The sequence below is a fragment of the Crocuta crocuta genome, unplaced genomic scaffold (genome assembly GCF_008692635.1).
Source record: "Crocuta crocuta isolate KB4526 unplaced genomic scaffold, BGI_CrCroc_1.0 scaffold273, whole genome shotgun sequence".
NCBI lineage: Eukaryota > Metazoa > Chordata > Mammalia > Carnivora > Hyaenidae > Crocuta > Crocuta crocuta.
In genome coordinates, this window is record NW_027529425.1 from 6,575,823 (window position 1) to 6,583,752 (window position 7,930).

Here is a 7,930-nt window from a genome sequence, read left to right on the forward strand (position 1 = left end):
GTGCCGGCTTCTGTGTTCATCTGCCTAGAGGGGCAGGGAGGGGGGGCCGGGAGGGGGGCCCGCCTGCCCCATCCCGTGCTGTCCAGCTGGTCCCTCTTGGGCCAGGTAGGAAGAGGAAGGGGACGGCCCCGAGCACCTCTGCTAGGTAGGAGCCACTGGGCCTCAGCCGCCCCCTTGTCCTCTAGAGGGGCCGCAGGCCCAGGACCTTGGCTGAGGACACCAGGGCTGGAAGCCAGTACCAGTGGAGCCGCCCAGAGCACTCGCACCCACGAGTGTCCCCGAGGGAGCTGTGGGTGCTCGGGTGGCTGCCCTGCCTTAGAACTTGGCCGCAGGGGCAGCGCCCCATAAAGTCCGGCCCACCCCCTCCACGCCCTCAGCAGCACAGATATCACCCCTACTTACCGTCCTACTCACTGCTGGCTCCCCATCAGCATGAGCGCACTCCCGGCACCCCCACCCGCACCAGGCTTCCCTGCCTGCCTCTGCTCAGCTGGCGCCACCAGGGGGCACTATGGCTAAAAAACTGGCCCCAAAGCTGCTGGGCTGGCGTCAAGGAGGCAGAAGGGAGGCTGGCCCTCCAGAGTGTGTGTGTCTCCTCTTTGCCCACCTGACCTGTGTCCCTCGCCACAGAGGTCTCTGCGCCCCGGCCTGGCCTTGCTTCACCCAGCGGACGGTGGCAGTGCCCCTCCTGGGTGGAGCAGGCTGATGTCCCACCCGGTCTCCCGAGCCTGTTGCTCCCACCACCCAGCCTCCCTGGTCCCAAGCTCAGGCAGGTGGGCTCCATGCTGCTGCCCCTGCAACGACCCCTGGTGTCCAGATCCTGCCACTTCTTGTGCGCTGTCCCTGTCCCGTGTGGGATGGTGCCTAGGGCCAGGTGGAACTGGCGGGACGCCCAATCCTGGCAGTTAGCATCCCAGCCCCCACCCACTGCAGCCCCAAGACCCCCAGAAGGGCGGGCTACAAAGCGCCACCTCTCCCCCTCCCCCCGAGATGGCGCCGGTTCCAGCTGCCGGGACCCACACAGCATGGCCCAAAAGCACAGTCAGCAGCATGTGACCCGGTGCCTCCTCACCCAGGGCCCCGGAGTCCCCGCAAGGACGCTCCCCCATCAGAGCCCCGGCACCAGGGCGTGCGAGGGCTCCCAGCAGGCTCTCAGGGGCAGTCTCTAGGCCTGCTCCCTGTCCAGTCTCACCAACCTGAGGGCCTAAGGCCAAGGCCCAAGGGAGCGCTGAGCAGGGCACAGCCTGGGCCCCTGTCTACCTGGGCTGGCCTCCCCTCCTGCTTCTCTCATGGGACAGCAGCGTCAGCGCAATTTGAAACCACCTGATGGAGAAGTGCAGGACCAAGAGTTCCAGCAGCTCTGAGATCCCAGCCTCCCCTCTCAGCTTCCCAAAGACTGAGGTCCCGGCGTGGGTGTGGGCAGGCAGGCCCAGCATTCAAGGTGGCCGTGGAGGCGTACCTCAGGGAGCCTGGGCACGTGTGGGCCACGTGGCAGGACAGCAGGCTTTGAAGCAGGTTTGCAGCTCCGCCACCACCTGGAAGGCGCCCCCAGGATGCCGGCTGTCACCTCGGCACCATCTCCACTTCACACCCAGGGAACTGAGCCCCGACCACTGGCTGCACTGCCCCTCACACAGGGAGCCCTTCAAGTGCGGACACGGGTGGAGGCCCAGCCTGGCCCCGGTGGGGGTGTGCACGGCCCCCAGAGCCCGGGCCGTGCGGGCCAGGAGCATACGGGTGTGGTGTTAAGGCCACATCACCTGCCTTGCTGGGCACTGCCCCAAGCTCCCCCACCAGGAGCTCAGCCCAGGAGAACCTTCCAGGCCCTGAGGCTTCTTCCCCCGGTCAGCACCTCTGGGCTTGGGGCCTGTCGCTGCCTGTTGCTCTGTGGCTCTGATGACGACAGCAGAGCTGAGGTAGAGCCCCGAGGGCAGCCCGTGTGTTCCTACCCAACCCGCAATCCCAGGCTCCCTGCGGGTGTCTCCATGTGGCTCAGCAGCCAGAGACCCACCCAAAGCTTGACCGGGTTTGGGGAAGGGGGCCCTTGGGTGTTAGGAAGATGGCAGTGGGACAGGGGTCGTCAGGGCCCGCTGGGGCACGTGACCCTGAGCAGCAAGCTCCCCTCTCTGGGCCTCAGTTTGTCTCTTGCTAAGAGGGGCTGCACACACCTGCCCACCAAGACAGAGGCTGTCTGAGCGGAGGTGTCCCGGGTGAAACACGTGGCCGGCATGAACGGGCGGCAGGGCACATCTGCTGACCAGTGAGAGGATCCTCTGGGCGTCCCTGGGACTGCTGGCTGGTGTCCAGGCAGCTGGTGCCGGCGCCGTGACTTGCTGACTCCAGTGGGGGCAGACGGTCACGGCACTTGCACACACCAGGCATTTCCTCATCTCCTGGGGGATGGCACCAGCTACAGAGGTGGCGTGGGGGCCTGGCGTCCACTGTGTGGACTTGAGCCCGTGTTTGCTGCCAGCTCCAGCGGGCGTGCGGCAGACTTGGGACACATGCATGAAGTTGGGCAGGTACAGGTGTGGAACCTGCACAGGGGTGGGGTGTGGGGGCAGGGAGCGTGGGAGCAGAGCTGTGCAGGTCAGAGAGGTGGTGGGTGGGCCCATGGCCATAGCACCCACACGTGGCCTTGGCCTCCATCTCTCTGATCCCCCCAAGCTCCTCATCTGTGGCCACCCCTCTCAGAGCCATTGGGCCCAGAGCCCAGGGTCCCTGAGGTCCCGCCGTGGGGAGGGGACATTCAACAGGAACCCTGAAGAGGGGTTCCTGCCTGTCTGTTCTGGGACCAGCGAGGGCCAGCAGTGAGCCCGGTAGTGAGCTCTCCGTTGCAGGGGTCAGTGTGGCCCGGACAGCTCTGGGACTCCAAAGGAGTGCAGCCCTAGACTCCAGACTCCAGACTCACGGCCCACTTTGGTCTAGGAGAGAGGGGATGCCAGGCCGCCTGCAAGGGCTGCCGGGTTACTGGGCTTCCTACAGCAGGTGGGAAGGGGTGGGGCCAGGTGAGGCGTTGCCACAGTGATGAGCTCACCTGCTTCCGCAACCGCCTCAAAACAAAACACCTGGTTTCATTTTCAGTCCCAGGAAGGGGTGGGCCCTGCCCTACAAACACACTGGCCTGCAGAGATCTCTCCAGGCCACTCAGATCTCTCCCCACGAAGCTCCCTAGGGCCCACGCCCCCGTATTTACCCTGGGAGGGCTGGCTTGTGCCCCCATTTCACAGATGAGGGCCAGGAGGCCCACACAGGGCTGATCTGCTCATGTCCAGGGTCAGAACTGTCTCTCCTTGTTTCCTCCCTCAGGACAACCCAGAATTGACCCAGATAGGTCCAGCCAGGCAGAGGAGGGAGTGTGACTGGAGGCCTCCCCTGGGGCCTGCTGGGAACTCTCTGGGGGAGGACTGTCCTGTTCCCTCACCAACCAGAGCCCGCTCACCAGCCCAGACCCCAGCTCTGTGCCCAGCCCAGGCTGGGCCCCCAGGGACCAGAGGTTGGATCCCACAAGGTCTATGCCAGGGGGAGTCTGGAAGCGTTCTTTGGAGAAGGTAGAATGTCAAGTGGGTAGGAGGTTTTCAGGTGAGGACTCCGCTTATCATGGTCCAGCTGGACCACAGGCTTCTCATCTGTTGTCAGGTGTGAGCAGTGAGCTCACGGCCCTGATTTCCTTCCCTGCCCTCCTGGCCTGGACGGGACTGTGGGGCTCGGTGGGGAGCACGCAGTAGGCCTGCACATGCTGGGGCCAGGGATATTTGTGTGGGGAGGGGTCTGGCCACAAGTGTTCCAGACAGCACAGGCCCTAGGAGGGGTCGGGGAGCTGCACACCCCAAGGTCACAGGGCCACACGCAGAGAGAGGACGCAGCTCAGCATGGGGCTCCCTGCTGCAGGGCCCAGGGTCCCTCTGACCATCTGATGGCCGACCGCCGTCTGCTCCATCCACCTGTGCTGCTGCTGCTATCCTCAGCCTCCCGGGGGCCCCCTGAGGATTTGGAGCTGGAGCTGGTCTTCTGTGGAGGGGTCACTGGGCCCCAGAGAGCCAGTGACCCTCTCCTCCCCGCTCAGCATTACAGCCAGACATGCAGTCCCGAGGGCCTTTGCGATGACAAAGCGTGTGGCAGCAGGAGTCTGGGGGACCCCTGGCCCGAGGACCCCCGACCCTGGGTCCTCTTCACCCCAGATCTCTGAGTTCCACCATCCGGAGGCCTCCAGTCCTGCTGCCTGGAGACCAGGGGCTGCCTCGCCTGATGTTTCCCCTGTGGCCCAGGGTAGGTAACACTAGCAGCACACGCTGTCTGTCTCAGCACTTGGGCTATGGCCTTGGACAGGTCACCCCACAACCCCAGCCCATCCCCATGTCTCTGAAATGGGCCTGCGGGTAATGCCCAGGGCTCAGGGTGGCCCTCAAGCAGCGTTTGACACGGAAAGTGGCCAATAAATGACTGTTCCGTGAACAGAGATGTGCTGTGATCTGGCCAAGGACACACAGCCATCAGAGGCGGGGCTGGGCTTCTGTTGGCCCTGGTCCCTCCGCCTGGCCGCCCCCGCCAGCCGCTGCATGTGCTGTTTACCAGGGGCTGGGCAGGCTGGGCCTCATTACAAGGGGCTCCTATAAATGGCGTGAGGAGGATTAATAATGTATTTATAACACATCATCGTGGTAGCCGAAAATGATCTATAAATGTGCGGTAAATGTTTTATAATGTTTTTGTAACCCGTTATAAATGATAAATGGCGGACTATAGATGCTGGATCAAATATTTATAACGCATTGTGTGCGACGCCGGGCTGCTACAGTTCAGGAAAGCCATTAATAATAAAGTGGATGGAAATGTAAAAGTTACGGACATGCCCAGCAAAGCCATTTATAATGAAATGTAAGATTTGGCTGTTGGAAGCGACCCGCGAGCCGAAGCTGCAGCACTGGCCAGGTTCTCCGGGGCCCAGGACGGGAGCGGGCTCGTGAATTATTTGTGAGGTGTTCAGACCAGAATGTATACTTTCCATAGCGTGCCACATAAATATGCTATTAATATACCCAAGACAGCATGTATTATTCATCAGGCCTAATTAATTAATGGGTGGCCCCTTAAAATGAGGTGTCACAGCTTCTAGCCCCCTCTCTGCCTGGATCCACGGGCACGGTGTTGGCAGGCACGCGGCCTGAGTGAGGCCCCGGCCGACCCAACTGTGGCCTCGAGGCGCGGGCAAGGAGGGACAAACCTTGGATGTCCTGCTGCAAGGCCAGCACAATGCCCCAGCCATCGTCTCTGTGCAGGCTGTCATCTCTGTGCAGGCTGTATGCGAGGGCGGCTGCTGTCCACCCCGGGGCTCTGGCCACATCTCCCCCACAAGGGTGCATCCATGACGGTGTGGCCCTGGGCAGGGAGACACGTTTCCCAGGGCACCTTTCCCCTAATGCCCAGGGCTGAGAGGCTCTGTCTGACAGTGAAGACGAGGAGGCCCCGGAAGTTCAGAGCCCTTGCAGGGTCCCAGGGCAAGCCAGGCTCTGGGCCAAAACTCCGGCTTGGCCCGCCATCTCACTCTGTGCTTCCTGAGGAAGTCGGGGCACCTGCTTCTATGAGAGGCTCCTGCATCAGGGGTCCTGCGGGCAGGTCGGTTCGGGAACCCTGTCAGTGTGGCCGCTCCTGTGGGAGTCCCGGGGCATTGCAGGACATAAAGGTTCTGAGAAGTCCCTCAGGGAACGCTGCAGGGCCAGGGCACCTCCCCTTGTTCTCCCGCCTCCCACCCCCATCCCTGTCACCAGGCTTTTCCCCCTATGCTTCTGAGGCTCAGGCCTGCTGTGCTTGGGCAAGGGACCCCGATTTGGCTCCAGGTTGGCCCATCAGCCCCGGACAAATTGGTTTCTTGGGGGCTGAACCCAGCTGACAGGTCTGGCGCGCCCCCGGGGCCCTGTGGCCCTCCAGAAGCTCAGCGGACCCACAAGCTGGAGTTGGCTTTTGGATTGAGATTAGTGGTGTCTCTGGCCCTGTCTCTCCCCGTCCTCTCAGGGTGGGGCCCCCACCCTCACTTAGAGAAGCAGAATGTGCTGGAAACAGGAGGTGGGGGAATCAAGACTGTCTGGCCTGGAAGTCCCGGCCCCAGGGAGGCCACTGGGGCAGGATGCCGGCCTGCGTGGACCCAGGGTCCTTGGGTCCTCGGGTCCCCACCCCCTGTTGGGGCCGTGTCTTCCCGGCTGAACAGGTGGTCCCTTCTCTTCGTGGATCTTCGGTCTCTTGGGCTGCAGGACAGGTATGATCAAGCCACCTTATCTATCATCAATCTATCTATCTATCTTTCTATTTATTTATTTAATGTTTTTTTCTCTTTTATAGTTTATTGTCAAGTTGGTATCCATAGAACACCCAGTGCTCATCCCAGCAAGTGCCCTCCTCCATGCCCATCACCCGCCTTCCCCAAATGTTTATTTTTGAGAGACAGAGAGCACACTGGGAGGGGCAGAGAGAGGGGGACAGAGCATCCAAGTGGGCTCTGCACTTACAACAGCGATCTCAATGCAGGGCTGGAACTCACAAACCCCAAGATCATGACCTGAGCTGAAGTCTGATGCTCAATCAACTGAGCCACCCAGGTGCCCCCAGACCACTTTTAAAGGGTGGCTGCAGGGGCACCTGGGTGGCTCACTTAATGTGCCCAACTTTCGCTCAGGTCATGATCTCACAGGTCATGAGTTTGAGCCCCGCATCAGGCTCTGTGCTGACATCATGGAGACTGTTTAGGATTCTCTCCCTCTTGCTCTCTGCCCCTCTCCTGCTCTCTCCCTCAAAATAAATAAACTTTAAAAAGTTCTTCTAAATATAAATAAAGAGTGGTTCTATTCAAAGGGAAAGTGGGTGTGAAAATTGCGGGCACTGCTCCCTCCTCCCCAGTTTCTCTGTGAGAGCTACACTCACCTTTCTGTAGTCCTTCTTAGACCTTCATTCCCCCCTTAGGGCCTTTGCACGCACTGTTCTCTGTGTCTGGGAAATTCTTTCTGTCCTCCGACCACGTCAGATGTGCTTATCCTTCAGGTCTCAGCTGCCATGCTCCCTTCCTCAGGGATGCCCCCTCCTGCTGTCTGAACCAAGACATGGCCCTTCCTTTACCACCGAATGAGTGGCACTGGTGTCCCATTGGGGTGCTGTCACAGGCACAGTTCTACCTCTGCTTGCCTACATGCAGTGGATAGAGGAACGCTAGCTAGTTGCTGTAACAAACATCCCCAATTCCTAGCAGCGGAGCCCAGTGCGCATTCATCTCCCCTTCACCCAGAGGCCAATACACCTGTTCCTGGGCAGTGGTGGCCCTCCTCCTAGCCCTGCAGCGTCCCGTGCGTGCGGCCAGCAGACAGGGAAGATGATGAATCTGGGGGTGTACATAACACCTGCATCAGCCAGAACTCAGTCACACGGCCCTCCCCTACCTGCAAGGGAGGCCAGAAAATTGGTCCAGGCAGAGAAAAGAGTGAATGCAAAGGCCCTGGGGCAGGAGCAGGAGCCTGTCTGAGGGGTGGCTGGAGGAGGAGGAGAGGCGGGGAAGTCACCAATGGGGGGAGGGGTGCATAGCCCGTTATAAGGACCGTGCTTTCCTCATGTGTGAGGTGGGGGTGCAGAGGAGGGATTTGGGCAGGGGTGGCACACCCTCACCCCTGTTGTTACAGATTTTGTGAGAATGGATTGTAGGTGGTGACCAAATGAGGAGGTACTGCTAGAAGGTTCCTGTAGAAATCCAGGCTCCCACCCACTGGTTGTGGCCGGTTTTCTGCTGGACTACGTGTGGGCATGGAGAAGAGTGGACCCCAGGCTTGTGGCCCGAGCAGCTGGCAGGAAAGAGTCATTGGCCACTGCGCGCTGGCCACGGATGGGGCGTGTTTGGGGTCCTGGAGGAGTGGCTCAGTTCAAGGAACCAGTAGGGCAGAGGCTCTGAGGC